The 23864-nt window shown below is 45.8% G+C and overlaps 8 non-coding genes across 8 annotated transcripts; all 8 read left to right on the forward strand.

The window, feature by feature from the left end:
• Positions 1–2174: 2174 nt before the first annotated feature.
• Positions 2175–2247, forward strand: trnav-cac (transfer RNA valine (anticodon CAC)). Its single transcript has one exon. It is a non-coding gene; the product is annotated as a tRNA-Val (tRNA).
• A 2861-nt stretch (positions 2248–5108) lies between these two features.
• On the forward strand, positions 5109–5181 carry trnav-cac (transfer RNA valine (anticodon CAC)). The gene has a single exon. It is a non-coding gene; the product is annotated as a tRNA-Val (tRNA).
• Positions 5182–8042: 2861 nt separating this feature from the next.
• trnav-cac (transfer RNA valine (anticodon CAC)) lies at positions 8043–8115 on the forward strand. Its single transcript has one exon. It is a non-coding gene; the product is annotated as a tRNA-Val (tRNA).
• Positions 8116–10976: 2861 nt separating this feature from the next.
• On the forward strand, positions 10977–11049 carry trnav-cac (transfer RNA valine (anticodon CAC)). The gene has a single exon. It is a non-coding gene; the product is annotated as a tRNA-Val (tRNA).
• Positions 11050–13913: 2864 nt separating this feature from the next.
• trnav-cac (transfer RNA valine (anticodon CAC)) lies at positions 13914–13986 on the forward strand. The gene has a single exon. It is a non-coding gene; the product is annotated as a tRNA-Val (tRNA).
• Positions 13987–16850: 2864 nt separating this feature from the next.
• trnav-cac (transfer RNA valine (anticodon CAC)) lies at positions 16851–16923 on the forward strand. Its single transcript has one exon. It is a non-coding gene; the product is annotated as a tRNA-Val (tRNA).
• Positions 16924–19784: 2861 nt separating this feature from the next.
• Positions 19785–19857, forward strand: trnav-cac (transfer RNA valine (anticodon CAC)). The gene has a single exon. It is a non-coding gene; the product is annotated as a tRNA-Val (tRNA).
• Positions 19858–22718: 2861 nt separating this feature from the next.
• trnav-cac (transfer RNA valine (anticodon CAC)) lies at positions 22719–22791 on the forward strand. The gene has a single exon. It is a non-coding gene; the product is annotated as a tRNA-Val (tRNA).
• The last annotated feature ends 1073 nt before the right edge of the window (positions 22792–23864 follow it).

The raw sequence follows: 23864 nt of genomic DNA on the forward strand, positions 1-23864 counted from the left end.
CTGCATTTCAGAGAATGATATTCTCAATTCTAATTATTACAGAGGGAATGAGAATATGACATGTGGCTGTGTCGGAATGAAAGTGATTTACGCTGGTCTGGAGTTTTTACTGGGAGCAAGACGCTGATGCGGAGACGATGTGATCAAAAACAGCTTACTGTCAACGTAACAAAACAGCGCATTGTTCAGGAAAATTTCAGAGAATGCTTTCAATTAACCGACCTCTCGCTGAAGGCTCCAGCACGCTTCAGCTGAGCCAATCTGTCGTGCGGGTTAATGCTGGTGTTGTATCCTAATACAACAATTATGCTCTTCGTCCCCGCCTTTGACCAGGAGCACTCCCAACTTTGGCATTTCTTGCGCCTCTGTGCCGTCATAGAAGAACCATGTGCTCACCTTCAAGCCAATCAATCCATTTCGATACTATGGTTGTGAGATCAATTCTCATGTAACAGCTTTTACCACATGGACCAGAGATTATTAGAAAACCAGGCTCTGGAAAAGGACACAGGGCAGCACTGAGGAAAAGAAAATTTATTCGAAAATACTTCTGTCTGTGGAATTCTACATCATTTATTTCACTTGCTCATTCAGCTCTGTCTTGTCTATTGTGTGCAGTTCTGCAATTCGCATTATAGAACGGATATGATAGCACTGGAAATGATGCAGGAGAGATTTACCAGGATATTGTCTGGGTAGAAGAGTTTCAGTTGTGAAGAGAAATTGGACAGGCTGGAATTGTTTTTCTTAGACTCGAAGAGATTGAGAGGAAACATCATTGAAATGCATAAAATAATCAGGAATATGGATGGCATAGACTGAAATCAATGTTTCTCTTTGATGGTGAGATCGATCACGGGAGGTGGGGAAGGGTGGCATAGATTTAAGGATAGAAGAGGAAAGATGTGAGTGAATGTGCAGACAAATGTCTTGAAACAGCCGTGGGTTGAAATCTGGAACTCAGTGCATGCAAAGGTTGCAGAGGCAGAAATCCGCATAACTTTCAGAAGTTTTCAGATGTGAATTTGTGATGCCAACACGTACAAGGCAATAGGCCAAGTAATTTTAAAAAGTGTTCCGATAGTTAAGCGAATGTTAATTTCCAGTATTAGCAAATAGGCTTATTTTTGCATAGAAATCCTGGGTAGTACCACGCCTGTCACTGCGTGAGGTCGGGTTCAATTTGCTTCCAGGACAGGCGCTTTCATATTGGGAGGGCTAAGTGGGTAGAACTGCGCCATTCAGCGTCAGAACCCCGCCTTCGATTCAAGTCTTGTGTGACTGACTGTGTGGAATTTACACACTCCTGCTCTCTCTCTCTCCCGTGTGAGATTCCTCTGGCTGCTCCGATTGCTTCCCACAATGCAAATGTGTGCAATTCAGGCGAATGGCAAATGGCAAACAAAATCTGAATGGACTGTAAGTGCTGTAAATAAGAGACAAAATCAGAATTGCGGCTCGGGGAAAACAGATTGCTGAAATTCACTTTTTATGGCCCATTCTTATTATGTTCTTTCTTTGTCTCTTTGCAGCATTGTCTGGGAAGTGATGGTGCACTCAGGCTCCAGTCTGTTTGAAAGAGTAGTTTGGAATTGCCCTGTTGTTATTTGTGTGATAACTTTATGGCTCATGCCCCCGGACTGTCTCACATTTAGCATTCATGCTCGCTGTGTCTGAAAATGCATTTGGTTTTCCAGTTTTGTTTGTGTTCCGTGTTAAATGCTTTCTGTTTTGCGATTCGCTCAATACATTACGAATTAACAGGGTTTCTGAGGTAACTTCCAGCTGCAAAAATCCTCAACTGAGAATCTGGGAAACTTTCACGGAGTATGGTCAGTCGGAGCAAAAGTAAGGAAGTCGTTCGTTTCTGCAGTGTTTCACAATGCTACCTTTCCCGTGAGCCGTCGAACAGACTAAATGATTTTGCCACAGACTGCGACGGTAAGCTCCGCAAAAACGTAATTCTTTAAAGCAGGTGTAAGCAACACAACGTTACCGGGTTACACCGCGTGGAAACAGATACTTCGGTGTATCTCGTCCATGCTCACCACATAGCCAAAATTAAACAAGTCCCATGAAACAACGAGTTAACGGAAACAGAAAGGCGAAAGGTAGAATGGCTTCAACTTTCTGTGTTGGATGCCACTGAGCTGCAGCGGCTGCGACCGCGGCTTGTTTCTGTAGTGTAGTGGTCATCACGTTCGCCTCACACGCGAAAGGTCCCCAGTTCGAAACTGGGCAGAAACTGCTTTGCTCTTCAACTGCAGCCTTTGACATCGACAAGAACGGAGCTTTCTTGCTTGCTTTCCCATGTGCAAACCTGCCTTCGAATTTGCTTGAATAAATCTTCTCTCGTCGTGCAATGCAATGCGATTCCATTTAATTACTGTGCAAAGCATTGTAAAGTTTTTCTCCAACATCGTTCTGATCATATGCCATTCTGTTTGAGAGTGTAGTTACCCCCTTCTGATCCTTCCACGAAAAGCATTACCGCATTCGCATTCCTTGCGCAGGCGGCCCGGTTCAAAGACAGGGAAGAAGCTGATGTGCTGGTGTCACAGTGCACCACGGATTCTTCAACTAGTCTGTCTGTCAAATGTATCCCAAAGTCGTCTCTGAAAGACCTCATTTGGAAGGTGTCTGTCGTTATTCAACGTGCGAGAATTGGCACCAGAGGTCCTGAATCATGTTTTGGAGCAGTTCACACGTTAGTGGCTCATTCAATCAGCAACAGCAATGAAAGAAATTACACTCTCAGAGGAACATCTGGACCTGTGCTTTCATAGCGTCGCTAGTATTAAGGTGCGCCCCGAGATCTAAGCCACGTTGGAACTGAAACGGAGGAATCGACAGAGAGGCTACAGAATGACATCGCATCCATTTGGTTTTCTTTAAATCACTGACGAGCAGGAAAATGTAAACGGGGAAGGCGAGTGGGGAAGTGAGGCAGTTGCAGCTCTGGAGAAAGTCCTTCTTTGTGATTCACTCAGCAACCAGAGACGTGACGGTGACTCAGGCGTGAGAGCTCTTCACATCATGAACAAACAGCAATCAAGGGCAGTTAGCACCTCTTCCGGACTGGGGGTGGGGTGAGGTAATTACCTTTTGACTTCTGTTACTATGTTCAGAAACTGCCTTTTGGATTGAGGTGAACAGAAACTGCATTTCTAAAAAGCACCATGGAACTTGTTAAAATTTATTGAGTCGCTTTTTTCTCATCGATTCCCACACAGGTTTCCAACTCAGTTGGTATCCATGAGGCTCATGTCCAGGTGTGATAATCTCTGCAGCAAATTGCACGGTTAAGGTAAAAGGCAAGGAAAGTGGCATCTCGAACCGGCCCCGAGGTCAGACCTTCCTTACAATGTAATCTGTCGTTCTCGGATTGTAATACTACCTCCGGTTTTAGGATGGAACATTCTTTGGGAACCTTATTCTGCAAAACAGACACAGTGCCTGAAACTATGCTGCACGGTATGATTTGGGAAACGGCCTGCTCAGCTTTGTGCATTTTCCCTGTAGTCCGGTGTGTTTCATGTTCCGTGTAAACGTGTAAGTTGTCCTGTTTCGAGCAATGGGTGAAATCATTTAGCAAAGCAAGAATCGAAATTGCAGTAATGTCAAGTAGCTCATGGTAATTTGACCCAATCATAACCGATCATATATTCTCACGCACTCACAGATACATTTGTTTCTGAATCCAGTCTGAGAAGATAGACTCAGCTTACCAGTGATTTTTGTCTGGATTGATGGGCTATCGTTAACTGCTGAGAAATTGATATTGTAGACGGGCACATCCCAGCAGCTGTGCGAGTCGGAGAGGGATCATGGAACCTTTTTCACTTGAGTTTACATCTGTTGTTATGCAGGAAAACAATTGGAAGTGCAAGAAAATGGCCTCGCGCGCGTGTTGCTAGTGTGGCCGAGCGGTCTAAGGCGCTGGATTAAGGCTCCCGTCTCGCCCGAGGGGTGGGTTAGAATCCCACCGCTGCCGTTTCTGCGGAGCTGCTGGTTTAAATGCTGTTTCATTCCCCTGCTGCATTTCTGTTTGAAACAGAAGCAAAATGAGTTTGCTTCCCGGGGAATTTCCTGCGGTGTGGGAAAGTGCCGAATTTTCCAAAGTGTCTGTGCTGTCATGATCGTGTTCGCCTCCCGCGCGGAAAATCGCCAGCGGCTCCACTGTTGCTTTCTGTTCCAGGCAAGTTGAGCTTTTACTGGAACCGAATGGAGACTGTTGTTGCGAAACAGAGTCCTACGGTGACTCGACTCGTCGTTATTTGGTTTTCTGGCCAATGAGAAAATCGTTCCAATGTATTTCGATGTCATATGTTATTGAATTTCTCCCACTTCCTCCTTTTCCGTCCTGGAGTCATCGGAAGGGAAAGGTAATCTAATCGAGACTGTGATTGGTGAAATTCACTTTTTATGGCCCATTCTTATTATGTTCTTTCTTTGTCTCTTTGCAGCATTGTCTGGGCAGTGGTGGTGCACTCAGGCTCCAGTATGTTTGAAAGAGTAGTTTGGAATTGCCCTGTTGTTATTTGTGTGATAACTTTATGGCTCATGCCCCCGGACTGTCTCACATTTAGCATTCATGCTCGCTGTGTCTGAAAATGCATTTGGTTTTCCAGTTTTGTTTGTGTTCCGTGTTAAATGCTTTCTGTTTTGCGATTCGCTCAATACATTACGAATTAACAGGGTTTCTGAGGTAACTTCCAGCTGCAAAAATCCTCAACTGAGAATCTGGGAAACTTTCACGGAGTATGGTCAGTCGGAGCAAAAGTAAGGAAGTCGTTCGTTTCTGCAGTGTTTCACAATGCTACCTTTCCCGTGAGCCGTCGAACAGACTAAATGATTTTGCCACAGACTGCGACGGTAAGCTCCGCAAAAACGTAATTCTTTAAAGCAGGTGTAAGCAACACAACGTTACCGGGTTACACCGCGTGGAAACAGATACTTCGGTGTATCTCGTCCATGCTCACCACATAGCCAAAATTAAACAAGTCCCATGAAACAACGAGTTAACGGAAACAGAAAGGCGAAAGGTAGAATGGCTTCAACTTTCTGTGTTGGATGCCACTGAGCTGCAGCGGCTGCGACCGCGGCTTGTTTCTGTAGTGTAGTGGTCATCACGTTCGCCTCACACGCGAAAGGTCCCCAGTTCGAAACTGGGCAGAAACTGCTTTGCTCTTCAACTGCAGCCTTTGACATCGACAAGAACGGAGCTTTCTTGCTTGCTTTCCCATGTGCAAACCTGCCTTCGAATTTGCTTGAATAAATCTTCTCTCGTCGTGCAATGCAATGCGATTCCATTTAATTACTGTGCAAAGCATTGTAAAGTTTTTCTCCAACATCGTTCTGATCATATGCCATTCTGTTTGAGAGTGTAGTTACCCCCTTCTGATCCTTCCACGAAAAGCATTACCGCATTCGCATTCCTTGCGCAGGCGGCCCGGTTCAAAGACAGGGAAGAAGCTGATGTGCTGGTGTCACAGTGCACCACGGATTCTTCAACTAGTCTGTCTGTCAAATGTATCCCAAAGTCGTCTCTGAAAGACCTCATTTGGAAGGTGTCTGTCGTTATTCAACGTGCGAGAATTGGCACCAGAGGTCCTGAATCATGTTTTGGAGCAGTTCACACGTTAGTGGCTCATTCAATCAGCAACAGCAATGAAAGAAATTACACTCTCAGAGGAACATCTGGACCTGTGCTTTCATAGCGTCGCTAGTATTAAGGTGCGCCCCGAGATCTAAGCCACGTTGGAACTGAAACGGAGGAATCGACAGAGAGGCTACAGAATGACATCGCATCCATTTGGTTTTCTTTAAATCACTGACGAGCAGGAAAATGTAAACGGGGAAGGCGAGTGGGGAAGTGAGGCAGTTGCAGCTCTGGAGAAAGTCCTTCTTTGTGATTCACTCAGCAACCAGAGACGTGACGGTGACTCAGGCGTGAGAGCTCTTCACATCATGAACAAACAGCAATCAAGGGCAGTTAGCACCTCTTCCGGACTGGGGGTGGGGTGAGGTAATTACCTTTTGACTTCTGTTACTATGTTCAGAAACTGCCTTTTGGATTGAGGTGAACAGAAACTGCATTTCTAAAAAGCACCATGGAACTTGTTAAAATTTATTGAGTCGCTTTTTTCTCATCGATTCCCACACAGGTTTCCAACTCAGTTGGTATCCATGAGGCTCATGTCCAGGTGTGATAATCTCTGCAGCAAATTGCACGGTTAAGGTAAAAGGCAAGGAAAGTGGCATCTCGAACCGGCCCCGAGGTCAGACCTTCCTTACAATGTAATCTGTCGTTCTCGGATTGTAATACTACCTCCGGTTTTAGGATGGAACATTCTTTGGGAACCTTATTCTGCAAAACAGACACAGTGCCTGAAACTATGCTGCACGGTATGATTTGGGAAACGGCCTGCTCAGCTTTGTGCATTTTCCCTGTAGTCCGGTGTGTTTCATGTTCCGTGTAAACGTGTAAGTTGTCCTGTTTCGAGCAATGGGTGAAATCATTTAGCAAAGCAAGAATCGAAATTGCAGTAATGTCAAGTAGCTCATGGTAATTTGACCCAATCATAACCGATCATATATTCTCACGCACTCACAGATACATTTGTTTCTGAATCCAGTCTGAGAAGATAGACTCAGCTTACCAGTGATTTTTGTCTGGATTGATGGGCTATCGTTAACTGCTGAGAAATTGATATTGTAGACGGGCACATCCCAGCAGCTGTGCGAGTCGGAGAGGGATCATGGAACCTTTTTCACTTGAGTTTACATCTGTTGTTATGCAGGAAAACAATTGGAAGTGCAAGAAAATGGCCTCGCGCGCGTGTTGCTAGTGTGGCCGAGCGGTCTAAGGCGCTGGATTAAGGCTCCCGTCTCGCCCGAGGGGTGGGTTAGAATCCCACCGCTGCCGTTTCTGCGGAGCTGCTGGTTTAAATGCTGTTTCATTCCCCTGCTGCATTTCTGTTTGAAACAGAAGCAAAATGAGTTTGCTTCCCGGGGAATTTCCTGCGGTGTGGGAAAGTGCCGAATTTTCCAAAGTGTCTGTGCTGTCATGATCGTGTTCGCCTCCCGCGCGGAAAATCGCCAGCGGCTCCACTGTTGCTTTCTGTTCCAGGCAAGTTGAGCTTTTACTGGAACCGAATGGAGACTGTTGTTGCGAAACAGAGTCCTACGGTGACTCGACTCGTCGTTATTTGGTTTTCTGGCCAATGAGAAAATCGTTCCAATGTATTTCGATGTCATATGTTATTGAATTTCTCCCACTTCCTCCTTTTCCGTCCTGGAGTCATCGGAAGGGAAAGGTAATCTAATCGAGACTGTGATTGGTGAAATTCACTTTTTATGGCCCATTCTTATTATGTTCTTTCTTTGTCTCTTTGCAGCATTGTCTGGGCCGTGGTGGTGCACTCAGGCTCCAGTATGTTTGAAAGAGTAGTTTGGAATTGCCCTGTTGTTATTTGTGTGATAACTTTATGGCTCATGCCCCCGGACTGTCTCACATTTAGCATTCATGCTCGCTGTGTCTGAAAATGCATTTGGTTTTCCAGTTTTGTTTGTGTTCCGTGTTAAATGCTTTCTGTTTTGCGATTCGCTCAATACATTACGAATTAACAGGGTTTCTGAGGTAACTTCCAGCTGCAAAAATCCTCAACTGAGAATCTGGGAAACTTTCACGGAGTATGGTCAGTCGGAGCAAAAGTAAGGAAGTCGTTCGTTTCTGCAGTGTTTCACAATGCTACCTTTCCCGTGAGCCGTCGAACAGACTAAATGATTTTGCCACAGACTGCGACGGTAAGCTCCGCAAAAACGTAATTCTTTAAAGCAGGTGTAAGCAACACAACGTTACCGGGTTACACCGCGTGGAAACAGATACTTCGGTGTATCTCGTCCATGCTCACCACATAGCCAAAATTAAACAAGTCCCATGAAACAACGAGTTTACGGAAACAGAAAGGCGAAAGGTAGAATGGCTTCAACTTTCTGTGTTGGATGCCACTGAGCTGCAGCGGCTGCGACCGCGGCTTGTTTCTGTAGTGTAGTGGTCATCACGTTCGCCTCACACGCGAAAGGTCCCGAGTTCGAAACTGGGCAGAAACTGCTTTGCTCTTCAACTGCAGCCTTTGACATCGACAAGAACGGAGCTTTCTTGCTTGCTTTCCCATGTGCAAACCTGCCTTCGAATTTGCTTGAATAAATCTTCTCTCGTCGTGCAATGCAATGCGATTCCATTTAATTACTGTGCAAAGCATTGTAAAGTTTTTCTCCAACATCGTTCTGATCATATGCCATTCTGTTTGAGAGTGTAGTTACCCCCTTCTGATCCTTCCACGAAAAGCATTACCGCATTCGCATTCCTTGCGCAGGCGGCCCGGTTCAAAGACAGGGAAGAAGCTGATGTGCTGGTGTCACAGTGCACCACGGATTCTTCAACTAGTCTGTCTGTCAAATGTATCCCAAAGTCGTCTCTGAAAGACCTCATTTGGAAGGTGTCTGTCGTTATTCAACGTGCGAGAATTGGCACCAGAGGTCCTGAATCATGTTTTGGAGCAGTTCACACGTTAGTGGCTCATTCAATCAGCAACAGCAATGAAAGAAATTACACTCTCAGAGGAACATCTGGACCTGTGCTTTCATAGCGTCGCTAGTATTAAGGTGCGCCCCGAGATCTAAGCCACGTTGGAACTGAAACGGAGGAATCGACAGAGAGGCTACAGAATGACATCGCATCCATTTGCTTTTCTTTAAATCACTGACGAGCAGGAAAATGTAAACGGGGAAGGCGAGTGGGGAAGTGAGGCAGTTGCAGCTCTGGAGAAAGTCCTTCTTTGTGATTCACTCAGCAACCAGAGACGTGACGGTGACTCAGGCGTGAGAGCTCTTCACATCATGAACAAACAGCAATCAAGGGCAGTTAGCACCTCTTCCGGACTGGGGGTGGGGTGAGGTAATTACCTTTTGACTTCTGTTACTATGTTCAGAAACTGCCTTTTGGATTGAGGTGAACAGAAACTGCATTTCTAAAAAGCACCATGGAACTTGTTAAAATTTATTGAGTCGCTTTTTTCTCATCGATTCCCACACAGGTTTCCAACTCAGTTGGTATCCATGAGGCTCATGTCCAGGTGTGATAATCTCTGCAGCAAATTGCACGGTTAAGGTAAAAGGCAAGGAAAGTGGCATCTCGAACCGGCCCCGAGGTCAGACCTTCCTTACAATGTAATCTGTCGTTCTCGGATTGTAATACTACCTCCGGTTTTAGGATGGAACATTCTTTGGGAACCTTATTCTGCAAAACAGACACAGTGCCTGAAACTATGCTGCACGGTATGATTTGGGAAACGGCCTGCTCAGCTTTGTGCATTTTCCCTGTAGTCCGGTGTGTTTCATGTTCCGTGTAAACGTGTAAGTTGTCCTGTTTCGAGCAATGGGTGAAATCATTTAGCAAAGCAAGAATCGAAATTGCAGTAATGTCAAGTAGCTCATGGTAATTTGACCCAATCATAACCGATCATATATTCTCACGCACTCACAGATACATTTGTTTCTGAATCCAGTCTGAGAAGATAGACTCAGCTTACCAGTGATTTTTGTCTGGATTGATGGGCTATCGTTAACTGCTGAGAAATTGATATTGTAGACGGGCACATCCCAGCAGCTGTGCGAGTCGGAGAGGGATCATGGAACCTTTTTCACTTGAGTTTACATCTGTTGTTATGCAGGAAAACAATTGGAAGTGCAAGAAAATGGCCTCGCGCGCGTGTTGCTAGTGTGGCCGAGCGGTCTAAGGCGCTGGATTAAGGCTCCCGTCTCGCCCGAGGGGTGGGTTAGAATCCCACCGCTGCCGTTTCTGCGGAGCTGCTGGTTTAAATGCTGTTTCATTCCCCTGCTGCATTTCTGTTTGAAACAGAAGCAAAATGAGTTTGCTTCCCGGGGAATTTCCTGCGGTGTGGGAAAGTGCCGAATTTTCCAAAGTGTCTGTGCTGTCATGATCGTGTTCGCCTCCCGCGCGGAAAATCGCCAGCGGCTCCACTGTTGCTTTCTGTTCCAGGCAAGTTGAGCTTTTACTGGAACCGAATGGAGACTGTTGTTGCGAAACAGAGTCCTACGGTGACTCGACTCGTCGTTATTTGGTTTTCTGGCCAATGAGAAAATCGTTCCAATGTATTTCGATGTCATATGTTATTGAATTTCTCCCACTTCCTCCTTTTCCGTCCTGGAGTCATCGGAAGGGAAAGGTAATCTAATCGAGACTGTGATTGGTGAAATTCACTTTTTATGGCCCATTCTTATTATGTTCTTTCTTTGTCTCTTTGCAGCATTGTCTGGGCAGTGGTGGTGCACTCAGGCTCCAGTATGTTTGAAAGAGTAGTTTGGAATTGCCCTGTTGTTATTTGTGTGATAACTTTATGGCTCATGCCCCCCGACACTCTCACATTTAGCATTCATGCTCGCTGTGTCTGAAAATGCATTTGGTTTTCCAGTTTTGTTTGTGTTCCGTGTTAAATGCTTTCTGTTTTGCGATTCGCTCAATACATTACGAATTAACAGGGTTTCTGAGGTAACTTCCAGCTGCAAAAATCCTCAACTGAGAATCTGGGAAACTTTCACGGAGTATGGTCAGTCGGAGCAAAAGTAAGGAAGTCGTTCGTTTCTGCAGTGTTTCACAATGCTACCTTTCCCGTGAGCCGTCGAACAGACTAAATGATTTTGCCACAGACTGCGACGGTAAGCTCCGCAAAAACGTAATTCTTTAAAGCAGGTGTAAGCAACACAACGTTACCGGGTTACACCGCGTGGAAACAGATACTTCGGTGTATCTCGTCCATGCTCACCACATAGCCAAAATTAAACAAGTCCCATGAAACAACGAGTTAACGGAAACAGAAAGGCGAAAGGTAGAATGGCTTCAACTTTCTGTGTTGGATGCCACTGAGCTGCAGCGGCTGCGACCGCGGCTTGTTTCTGTAGTGTAGTGGTCATCACGTTCGCCTCACACGCGAAAGGTCCCCAGTTCGAAACTGGGCAGAAACTGCTTTGCTCTTCAACTGCAGCCTTTGACATCGACAAGAACGGAGCTTTCTTGCTTGCTTTCCCATGTGCAAACCTGCCTTCGAATTTGCTTGAATAAATCTTCTCTCGTCGTGCAATGCAATGCGATTCCATTTAATTACTGTGCAAAGCATTGTAAAGTTTTTCTCCAACATCGTTCTGATCATATGCCATTCTGTTTGAGAGTGTAGTTACCCCCTTCTGATCCTTCCACGAAAAGCATTACCGCATTCGCATTCCTTGCGCAGGCGGCCCGGTTCAAAGACAGGGAAGAAGCTGATGTGCTGGTGTCACAGTGCACCACGGATTCTTCAACTAGTCTGTCTGTCAAATGTATCCCAAAGTCGTCTCTGAAAGACCTCATTTGGAAGGTGTCTGTCGTTATTCAACGTGCGAGAATTGGCACCAGACGTCCTGAATCATGTTTTGGAGCAGTTCACACGTTAGTGGCTCATTCAATCAGCAACAGCAATGAAAGAAATTACACTCTCAGAGGAACATCTGGACCTGTGCTTTCATAGCGTCGCTAGTATTAAGGTGCGCCCCGAGATCTAAGCCACGTTGGAACTGAAACGGAGGAATCGACAGAGAGGCTACAGAATGACATCGCATCCATTTGCTTTTCTTTAAATCACTGACGAGCAGGAAAATGTAAACGGGGAAGGCGAGTGGGGAAGTGAGGCAGTTGCAGCTCTGGAGAAAGTCCTTCTTTGTGATTCACTCAGCAACCAGAGACGTGACGGTGACTCAGGCGTGAGAGCTCTTCACATCATGAACAAACAGCAATCAAGGGCAGTTAGCACCTCTTCCGGACTGGGGGTGGGGTGAGGTAATTACCTTTTGACTTCTGTTACTATGTTCAGAAACTGCCTTTTGGATTGAGGTGAACAGAAACTGCATTTCTAAAAAGCACCATGGAACTTGTTAAAATTTATTGAGTCGCTTTTTTCTCATCGATTCCCACACAGGTTTCCAACTCAGTTGGTATCCATGAGGCTCATGTCCAGGTGTGATAATCTCTGCAGCAAATTGCACGGTTAAGGTAAAAGGCAAGGAAAGTGGCATCTCGAACCGGCCCCGAGGTCAGACCTTCCTTACAATGTAATCTGTCGTTCTCGGATTGTAATACTACCTCCGGTTTTAGGATGGAACATTCTTTGGGAACCTTATTCTGCAAAACAGACACAGTGCCTGAAACTATGCTGCACGGTATGATTTGGGAAACGGCCTGCTCAGCTTTGTGCATTTTCCCTGTAGTCCGGTGTGTTTCATGTTCCGTGTAAACGTGTAAGTTGTCCTGTTTCGAGCAATGGGTGAAATCATTTAGCAAAGCAAGAATCGAAATTGCAGTAATGTCAAGTAGCTCATGGTAATTTGACCCAATCATAACCGATCATATATTCTCACGCACTCACAGATACATTTGTTTCTGAATCCAGTCTGAGAAGATAGACTCAGCTTACCAGTGATTTTTGTCTGGATTGATGGGCTATCGTTAACTGCTGAGAAATTGATATTGTAGACGGGCACATCCCAGCAGCTGTGCGAGTCGGAGAGGGATCATGGAACCTTTTTCACTTGAGTTTACATCTGTTGTTATGCAGGAAAACAATTGGAAGTGCAAGAAAATGGCCTCGCGCGCGTGTTGCTAGTGTGGCCGAGCGGTCTAAGGCGCTGGATTAAGGCTCCCGTCTCGCCCGAGGGGTGGGTTCGAATCCCACCGCTGCCGTTTCTGCGGAGCTGCTGGTTTAAATGCTGTTGCATTCCCCTGCTGCATTTCTGTTTGAAACAGAAGCAAAATGAGTTTGTTTCCCGGGGAATTTCCTGCGGTGTGGGAAGGTGCCGAATTTTCCAAAGTGTTGTCTGTGCTGTCATGATCGTGTTCGCCTCCCGCGCGGAAAATCGCCAGCGGCTCCACTGTTGCTTTCTGTTCCAGGCAAGTTGAGCTTTTACTGGAACCGAATGGAGACTGTTGTTGCGAAACAGAGTCCTACGGTGACTCGACTCGTCGTTATTTGGTTTTCTGGCCAATGAGAAAATCGTTCCAATGTATTTCGATGTCATATGTTATTGAATTTCTCCCACTTCCTCCTTTTCCGTCCTGGAGTCATCGGAAGGGAAAGGTAATCTAATCGAGACTGTGATTGGTGAAATTCACTTTTTATGGCCCATTCTTATTATGTTCTTTCTTTGTCTCTTTGCAGCATTGTCTGGGCCGTGGTGGTGCACTCAGGCTCCAGTATGTTTGAAAGAGTAGTTTGGAATTGCCCTGTTGTTATTTGTGTGATAACTTTATGGCTCATGCCCCCGGACTGTCTCACATTTAGCATTCATGCTCGCTGTGTCTGAAAATGCATTTGGTTTTCCAGTTTTGTTTGTGTTCCGTGTTAAATGCTTTCTGTTTTGCGATTCGCTCAATACATTACGAATTAACAGGGTTTCTGAGGTAACTTCCAGCTGCAAAAATCCTCAACTGAGAATCTGGGAAACTTTCACGGAGTATGGTCAGTCGGAGCAAAAGTAAGGAAGTCGTTCGTTTCTGCAGTGTTTCACAATGCTACCTTTCCCGTGAGCCGTCGAACAGACTAAATGATTTTGCCACAGACTGCGACGGTAAGCTCCGCAAAAACGTAATTCTTTAAAGCAGGTGTAAGCAACACAACGTTACCGGGTTACACCGCGTGGAAACAGATACTTCGGTGTATCTCGTCCATGCTCACCACATAGCCAAAATTAAACAAGTCCCATGAAACAACGAGTTAACGGAAACAGAAAGGCGAAAGGTAGAATGGCTTCAACTTTCTGTGTTGGATGCCACTGAGCTGCAGCGGCTGCGACCGCGGCTTGTTTCTGTAGTGTAGTGGTCATCACGTTCGCCTCACACGCGAAAGGTCCCCAGTTCGAAACTGGGCAGAAACTGCTTTGCTCTTCAACTGCAGCCTTTGACATCGACAAGAACGGAGCTTTCTTGCTTGCTTTCCCATGTGCAAACCTGCCTTCGAATTTGCTTGAATAAATCTTCTCTCGTCGTGCAATGCAATGCGATTCCATTTAATTACTGTGCAAAGCATTGTAAAGTTTTTCTCCAACATCGTTCTGATCATATGCCATTCTGTTTGAGAGTGTAGTTACCCCCTTCTGATCCTTCCACGAAAAGCATTACCGCATTCGCATTCCTTGCGCAGGCGGCCCGGTTCAAAGACAGGGAAGAAGCTGATGTGCTGGTGTCACAGTGCACCACGGATTCCTCAACTAGTCTGTCTGTCAAATGTATCCCAAAGTCGTCTCTGAAAGACCTCATTTGGAAGGTGTCTGTCGTTATTCAACGTGCGAGAATTGGCACCAGAGGTCCTGAATCATGTTTTGGAGCAGTTCACACGTTAGTGGCTCATTCAATCAGCAACAGCAATGAAAGAAATTACACTCTCAGAGGAACATCTGGACCTGTGCTTTCATAGCGTCGCTAGTATTAAGGTGCGCCCCGAGATCTAAGCCACGTTGGAACTGAAACGGAGGAATCGACAGAGAGGCTACAGAATGACATCGCATCCATTTGGTTTTCTTTAAATCACTGACGAGCAGGAAAATGTAAACGGGGAAGGCGAGTGGGGAAGTGAGGCAGTTGCAGCTCTGGAGAAAGTCCTTCTTTGTGATTCACTCAGCAACCAGAGACGTGACGGTGACTCAGGCGTGAGAGCTCTTCACATCATGAACAAACAGCAATCAAGGGCAGTTAGCACCTCTTCCGGACTGGGGGTGGGGTGAGGTAATTACCTTTTGACTTCTGTTACTATGTTCAGAAACTGCCTTTTGGATTGAGGTGAACAGAAACTGCATTTCTAAAAAGCACCATGGAACTTGTTAAAATTTATTGAGTCGCTTTTTTCTCATCGATTCCCACACAGGTTTCCAACTCAGTTGGTATCCATGAGGCTCATGTCCAGGTGTGATAATCTCTGCAGCAAATTGCACGGTTAAGGTAAAAGGCAAGGAAAGTGGCATCTCGAACCGGCCCCGAGGTCAGACCTTCCTTACAATGTAATCTGTCGTTCTCGGATTGTAATACTACCTCCGGTTTTAGGATGGAACATTCTTTGGGAACCTTATTCTGCAAAACAGACACAGTGCCTGAAACTATGCTGCACGGTATGATTTGGGAAACGGCCTGCTCAGCTTTGTGCATTTTCCCTGTAGTCCGGTGTGTTTCATGTTCCGTGTAAACGTGTAAGTTGTCCTGTTTCGAGCAATGGGTGAAATCATTTAGCAAAGCAAGAATCGAAATTGCAGTAATGTCAAGTAGCTCATGGTAATTTGACCCAATCATAACCGATCATATATTCTCACGCACTCACAGATACATTTGTTTCTGAATCCAGTCTGAGAAGATAGACTCAGCTTACCAGTGATTTTTGTCTGGATTGATGGGCTATCGTTAACTGCTGAGAAATTGATATTGTAGACGGGCACATCCCAGCAGCTGTGCGAGTCGGAGAGGGATCATGGAACCTTTTTCACTTGAGTTTACATCTGTTGTTATGCAGGAAAACAATTGGAAGTGCAAGAAAATGGCCTCGCGCGCGTGTTGCTAGTGTGGCCGAGCGGTCTAAGGCGCTGGATTAAGGCTCCCGTCTCGCCCGAGGGGTGGGTTCGAATCCCACCGCTGCCGTTTCTGCGGAGCTGCTGGTTTAAATGCTGTTTCATTCCCCTGCTGCATTTCTGTTTGAAACAGAAGCAAAATGAGTTTGTTTCCCGGGGAATTTCCTGCGGTGTGGGAAGGTGCCGAATTTTCCAAAGTGTTGTCTGTGTTGTCATGATCGTGTTCGCCTCCCGCGCGGAAAATCGCCAGCGGCTCCACTGTTGCTTTCTGTTCCAGGCAAGTTGAGCTTTTACTGGAACCGAATGGAGACTGTTGTTGCGAAACAGAGTCCTACGGTGACTCGACTCGTCGTTATTTGGTTTTCTGGCCAATGAGAAAATCGTTCCAATGTATTTCGATGTCATATGTTATTGAATTTCTCCCACTTCCTCCTTTTCCGTCCTGGAGTCATCGGAAGGGAAAGGTAATCTAATCGAGACTGTGATTGGTGAAATTCACTTTTTATGGCCCATTCTTATTATGTTCTTTCTTTGTCTCTTTGCAGCATTGTCTGGGCCGTGGTGGTGCACTCAGGCTCCAGTATGTTTGAAAGAGTAGTTTGGAATTGCCCTGTTGTTATTTGTGTGATAACTTTATGGCTCATGCCCCCGGACTGTCTCACATTTAGCATTCATGCTCGCTGTGTCTGAAAATGCATTTGGTTTTCCAGTTTTGTTTGTGTTCCGTGTTAAATGCTTTCTGTTTTGCGATTCGCTCAATACATTACGAATTAACAGGGTTTCTGAGGTAACTTCCAGCTGCAAAAATCCTCAACTGAGAATCTGGGAAACTTTCACGGAGTATGGTCAGTCGGAGCAAAAGTAAGGAAGTCGTTCGTTTCTGCAGTGTTTCACAATGCTACCTTTCCCGTGAGCCGTCGAACAGACTAAATGATTTTGCCACAGACTGCGACGGTAAGCTCCGCAAAAACGTAATTCTTTAAAGCAGGTGTAAGCAACACAACGTTACCGGGTTACACCGCGTGGAAACAGATACTTCGGTGTATCTCGTCCATGCTCACCACATAGCCAAAATTAAACAAGTCCCATGAAACAACGAGTTAACGGAAACAGAAAGGCGAAAGGTAGAATGGCTTCAACTTTCTGTGTTGGATGCCACTGAGCTGCAGCGGCTGCGACCGCGGCTTGTTTCTGTAGTGTAGTGGTCATCACGTTCGCCTCACACGCGAAAGGTCCCCAGTTCGAAACTGGGCAGAAACTGCTTTGCTCTTCAACTGCAGCCTTTGACATCGACAAGAACGGAGCTTTCTTGCTTGCTTTCCCATGTGCAAACCTGCCTTCGAATTTGCTTGAATAAATCTTCTCTCGTCGTGCAATGCAATGCGATTCCATTTAATTACTGTGCAAAGCATTGTAAAGTTTTTCTCCAACATCGTTCTGATCATATGCCATTCTGTTTGAGAGTGTAGTTACCCCCTTCTGATCCTTCCACGAAAAGCATTACCGCATTCGCATTCCTTGCGCAGGCGGCCCGGTTCAAAGACAGGGAAGAAGCTGATGTGCTGGTGTCACAGTGCACCACGGATTCTTCAACTAGTCTGTCTGTCAAATGTATCCCAAAGTCGTCTCTGAAAGACCTCATTTGGAAGGTGTCTGTCGTTATTCAACGTGCGAGAATTGGCACCAGAGGTCCTGAATCATGTTTTGGAGCAGTTCACACGTTAGTGGCTCATTCAATCAGCAACAGCAATGAAAGAAATTACACTCTCAGAGGAACATCTGGACCTGTGCTTTCATAGCGTCGCTAGTATTAAGGTGCGCCCCGAGATCTAAGCCACGTTGGAACTGAAACGGAGGAATCGACAGAGAGGCTACAGAATGACATCGCATCCATTTGGTTTTCTTTAAATCACTGACGAGCAGGAAAATGTAAACGGGGAAGGCGAGTGGGGAAGTGAGGCAGTTGCAGCTCTGGAGAAAGTCCTTCTTTGTGATTCACTCAGCAACCAGAGACGTGACGGTGACTCAGGCGTGAGAGCTCTTCACATCATGAACAAACAGCAATCAAGGGCAGTTAGCACCTCTTCCGGACTGGGGGTGGGGTGAGGTAATTACCTTTTGACTTCTGTTACTATGTTCAGAAACTGCCTTTTGGATTGAGGTGAACAGAAACTGCATTTCTAAAAAGCACCATGGAACTTGTTAAAATTTATTGAGTCGCTTTTTTCTCATCGATTCCCACACAGGTTTCCAACTCAGTTGGTATCCATGAGGCTCATGTCCAGGTGTGATAATCTCTGCAGCAAATTGCACGGTTAAGGTAAAAGGCAAGGAAAGTGGCATCTCGAACCGGCCCCGAGGTCAGACCTTCCTTACAATGTAATCTGTCGTTCTCGGATTGTAATACTACCTCCGGTTTTAGGATGGAACATTCTTTGGGAACCTTATTCTGCAAAACAGACACAGTGCCTGAAACTATGCTGCACGGTATGATTTGGGAAACGGCCTGCTCAGCTTTGTGCATTTTCCCTGTAGTCCGGTGTGTTTCATGTTCCGTGTAAACGTGTAAGTTGTCCTGTTTCGAGCAATGGGTGAAATCATTTAGCAAAGCAAGAATCGAAATTGCAGTAATGTCAAGTAGCTCATGGTAATTTGACCCAATCATAACCGATCATATATTCTCACGCACTCACAGATACATTTGTTTCTGAATCCAGTCTGAGAAGATAGACTCAGCTTACCAGTGATTTTTGTCTGGATTGATGGGCTATCGTTAACTGCTGAGAAATTGATATTGTAGACGGGCACATCCCAGCAGCTGTGCGAGTCGGAGAGGGATCATGGAACCTTTTTCACTTGAGTTTACATCTGTTGTTATGCAGGAAAACAATTGGAAGTGCAAGAAAATGGCCTCGCGCGCGTGTTGCTAGTGTGGCCGAGCGGTCTAAGGCGCTGGATTAAGGCTCCCGTCTCGCCCGAGGGGTGGGTTAGAATCCCACCGCTGCCGTTTCTGCGGAGCTGCTGGTTTAAATGCTGTTTCATTCCCCTGCTGCATTTCTGTTTGAAACAGAAGCAAAATGAGTTTGCTTCCCGGGGAATTTCCTGCGGTGTGGGAAAGTGCCGAATTTTCCAAAGTGTCTGTGCTGTCATGATCGTGTTCGCCTCCCGCGCGGAAAATCGCCAGCGGCTCCACTGTTGCTTTCTGTTCCAGGCAAGTTGAGCTTTTACTGGAACCGAATGGAGACTGTTGTTGCGAAACAGAGTCCTACGGTGACTCGACTCGTCGTTATTTGGTTTTCTGGCCAATGAGAAAATCGTTCCAATGTATTTCGATGTCATATGTTATTGAATTTCTCCCACTTCCTCCTTTTCCGTCCTGGAGTCATCGGAAGGGAAAGGTAATCTAATCGAGACTGTGATTGGTGAAATTCACTTTTTATGGCCCATTCTTATTATGTTCTTTCTTTGTCTCTTTGCAGCATTGTCTGGGCCGTGGTGGTGCACTCAGGCTCCAGTATGTTTGAAAGAGTAGTTTGGAATTGCCCTGTTGTTATTTGTGTGATAACTTTATGGCTCATGCCCCCGGACTGTCTCACATTTAGCATTCATGCTCGCTGTGTCTGAAAATGCATTTGGTTTTCCAGTTTTGTTTGTGTTCCGTGTTAAATGCTTTCTGTTTTGCGATTCGCTCAATACATTACGAATTAACAGGGTTTCTGAGGTAACTTCCAGCTGCAAAAATCCTCAACTGAGAATCTGGGAAACTTTCACGGAGTATGGTCAGTCGGAGCAAAAGTAAGGAAGTCGTTCGTTTCTGCAGTGTTTCACAATGCTACCTTTCCCGTGAGCCGTCGAACAGACTAAATGATTTTGCCACAGACTGCGACGGTAAGCTCCGCAAAAACGTAATTCTTTAAAGCAGGTGTAAGCAACACAACGTTACCGGGTTACACCGCGTGGAAACAGATACTTCGGTGTATCTCGTCCATGCTCACCACATAGCCAAAATTAAACAAGTCCCATGAAACAACGAGTTAACGGAAACAGAAAGGCGAAAGGTAGAATGGCTTCAACTTTCTGTGTTGGATGCCACTGAGCTGCAGCGGCTGCGACCGCGGCTTGTTTCTGTAGTGTAGTGGTCATCACGTTCGCCTCACACGCGAAAGGTCCCCAGTTCGAAACTGGGCAGAAACTGCTTTGCTCTTCAACTGCAGCCTTTGACATCGACAAGAACGGAGCTTTCTTGCTTGCTTTCCCATGTGCAAACCTGCCTTCGAATTTGCTTGAATAAATCTTCTCTCGTCGTGCAATGCAATGCGATTCCATTTAATTACTGTGCAAAGCATTGTAAAGTTTTTCTCCAACATCGTTCTGATCATATGCCATTCTGTTTGAGAGTGTAGTTACCCCCTTCTGATCCTTCCACGAAAAGCATTACCGCATTCGCATTCCTTGCGCAGGCGGCCCGGTTCAAAGACAGGGAAGAAGCTGATGTGCTGGTGTCACAGTGCACCACGGATTCCTCAACTAGTCTGTCTGTCAAATGTATCCCAAAGTCGTCTCTGAAAGACCTCATTTGGAAGGTGTCTGTCGTTATTCAACGTGCGAGAATTGGCACCAGAGGTCCTGAATCATGTTTTGGAGCAGTTCACACGTTAGTGGCTCATTCAATCAGCAACAGCAATGAAAGAAATTACACTCTCAGAGGAACATCTGGACCTGTGCTTTCATAGCGTCGCTAGTATTAAGGTGCGCCCCGAGATCTAAGCCACGTTGGAACTGAAACGGAGGAATCGACAGAGAGGCTACAGAATGACATCGCATCCATTTGGTTTTCTTTAAATCACTGACGAGCAGGAAAATGTAAACGGGGAAGGCGAGTGGGGAAGTGAGGCAGTTGCAGCTCTGGAGAAAGTCCTTCTTTGTGATTCACTCAGCAACCAGAGACGTGACGGTGACTCAGGCGTGAGAGCTCTTCACATCATGAACAAACAGCAATCAAGGGCAGTTAGCACCTCTTCCGGACTGGGGGTGGGGTGAGGTAATTACCTTTTGACTTCTGTTACTATGTTCAGAAACTGCCTTTTGGATTGAGGTGAACAGAAACTGCATTTCTAAAAAGCACCATGGAACTTGTTAAAATTTATTGAGTCGCTTTTTTCTCATCGATTCCCACACAGGTTTCCAACTCAGTTGGTATCCATGAGGCTCATGTCCAGGTGTGATAATCTCTGCAGCAAATTGCACGGTTAAGGTAAAAGGCAAGGAAAGTGGCATCTCGAACCGGCCCCGAGGTCAGACCTTCCTTACAATGTAATCTGTCGTTCTCGGATTGTAATACTACCTCCGGTTTTAGGATGGAACATTCTTTGGGAACCTTATTCTGCAAAACAGACACAGTGCCTGAAACTATGCTGCACGGTATGATTTGGGAAACGGCCTGCTCAGCTTTGTGCATTTTCCCTGTAGTCCAGTGTGTTTCATGTTCCGTGTAAACGTGTAAGTTGTCCTGTTTCGAGCAATGGGTGAAATCATTTAGCAAAGCAAGAATCGAAATTGCAGTAATGTCAAGTAGCTCATGGTAATTTGACCCAATCATAACCGATCATATATTCTCACGCACTCACAGATACATTTGTTTCTGAATCCAGTCTGAGAAGATAGACTCAGCTTACCAGTGATTTTTGTCTGGATTGATGGGCTATCGTTAACTGCTGAGAAATTGATATTGTAGACGGGCACATCCCAGCAGCTGTGCGAGTCGGAGAGGGATCATGGAACCTTTTTCACTTGAGTTTACATCTGTTGTTATGCAGGAAAACAATTGGAAGTGCAAGAAAATGAACTCGCGCGCGTGTTGCTAGTGTGGCCGAGCGGTCTAAGGCGCTGGATTAAGGCTCCCGTCTCGCCCGAGGGGTGGGTTAGAATCCCACCGCTGCCGTTTCTGCGGAGCTGCTGGTTTAAATGCTGTTTCATTCCCCTGCTGCATTTCTGTTTGAAACAGAAGCAAAATGAGTTTGCTTCCCGGGGAATTTCCTGCGGTGTGGGAAAGTGCCGAATTTTCCAAAGTGTCTGTGCTGTCATGATCGTGTTCGCCTCCCGCGCGGAAAATCGCCAGCGGCTCCACTGTTGCTTTCTGTTCCAGGCAAGTTGAGCTTTTACTGGAACCGAATGGAGACTGTTGTTGCGAAACAGAGTCCTACGGTGACTCGACTCGTCGTTATTTGGTTTTCTGGCCAATGAGAAAATCGTTCCAATGTATTTCGATGTCATATGTTATTGAATTTCTCCCACTTCCTCCTTTTCCGTCCTGGAGTCATCGGAAGGGAAAGGTAATCTAATCGAGACTGTGATTGGTGAAATTCACTTTTTATGGCCCATTCTTATTATGTTCTTTCTTTGTCTCTTTGCAGCATTGTCTGGGCAGTGGTGGTGCACTCAGGCTCCAGTATGTTTGAAAGAGTAGTTTGGAATTGCCCTGTTGTTATTTGTGTGATAACTTTATGGCTCATGCCCCCGGACTGTCTCACATTTAGCATTCATGCTCGCTGTGTCTGAAAATGCATTTGGTTTTCCAGTTTTGTTTGTGTTCCGTGTTAAATGCTTTCTGTTTTGCGATTCGCTCAATACATTACGAATTAACAGGGTTTCTGAGGTAACTTCCAGCTGCAAAAATCCTCAACTGAGAATCTGGGAAACTTTCACGGAGTATGGTCAGTCGGAGCAAAAGTAAGGAAGTCGTTCGTTTCTGCAGTGTTTCACAATGCTACCTTTCCCGTGAGCCGTCGAACAGACTAAATGATTTTGCCACAGACTGCGACGGTAAGCTCCGCAAAAACGTAATTCTTTAAAGCAGGTGTAAGCAACACAACGTTACCGGGTTACACCGCGTGGAAACAGATACTTCGGTGTATCTCGTCCATGCTCACCACATAGCCAAAATTAAACAAGTCCCATGAAACAACGAGTTAACGGAAACAGAAAGGCGAAAGGTAGAATGGTTTCAACTTTCTGTGTTGGATGCCACTGAGCTGCAGCGGCTGCGACCGCGGCTTGTTTCTGTAGTGTAGTGGTCATCACGTTCGCCTCACACGCGAAAGGTCCCCAGTTCGAAACTGGGCAGCAACTGCTTTGCTGTTCAACTGCAGCCTTTGACATCGACAAGAACGGAGCTTTCTTGCTTGCTTTCCCATGTGCAAACCTGCCTTCGAATTTGCTTGAATAAATCTTCTCTCGTCGTGCAATGCAATGCGATTCCATTTAATTACTGTGCAAAGCATTGTAAAGTTTTTCTCCAACATCGTTCTGATCATATGCCATTCTGTTTGAGAGTGTAGTTACCCCCTTCTGATCCTTCCACGAAAAGCATTACCGCATTCGCATTCCTTGCGCAGGCGGCCCGGTTCAAAGACAGGGAAGAAGCTGATGTGCTGGTGTCACAGTGCACCACGGATTCTTCAACTAGTCTGTCTGTCAAATGTATCCCAAAGTCGTCTCTGAAAGACCTCATTTGGAAGGTGTCTGTCGTTATTCAACGTGCGAGAATTGGCACCAGAGGTCCTGAATCATGTTTTGGAGCAGTTCACACGTTAGTGGCTCATTCAATCAGCAACAGCAATGAAAGAAATTACACTCTCAGAGGAACATCTGGACCTATGCTTTCATAGCGTCGCTAGTATTAAGGTGCGCCCCGAGATCTAAGCCACGTTGGAACTGAAACGGAGGAATCGACAGAGAGGCTACAGAATGACATCGCATCCATTTGGTTTTCTTTAAATCACTGACGAGCAGGAAAATGTAAACGGGGAAGGCGAGTGGGGAAGTGAGGCAGTTGCAGCTCTGGAGAAAGTCCTTCTTTGTGATTCACTCAGCAACCAGAGACGTGACGGTGACTCAGGCGTGAGAGCTCTTCACATCATGAACAAACAGCAATCAAGGGCAGTTAGCACCTCTTCCGGACTGGGGGTGGGGTGAGGTAATTACCTTTTGACTTCTGTTACTATGTTCAGAAACTGCCTTTTGGATTGAGGTGAACAGAAACTGCATTTCTAAAAAGCACCATGGAACTTGTTAAAATTTATTGAGTCGCTTTTTTCTCATCGATTCCCACACAGGTTTCCAACTCAGTTGGTATCCATGAGGCTCATGTCCAGGTGTGATAATCTCTGCAGCAAATTGCACGGTTAAGGTAAAAGGCAAGG

The sequence above is a fragment of the Chiloscyllium punctatum genome, unplaced genomic scaffold (genome assembly GCF_047496795.1).
Source record: "Chiloscyllium punctatum isolate Juve2018m unplaced genomic scaffold, sChiPun1.3 scaffold_204, whole genome shotgun sequence".
Lineage (NCBI taxonomy): Eukaryota > Metazoa > Chordata > Chondrichthyes > Orectolobiformes > Hemiscylliidae > Chiloscyllium > Chiloscyllium punctatum.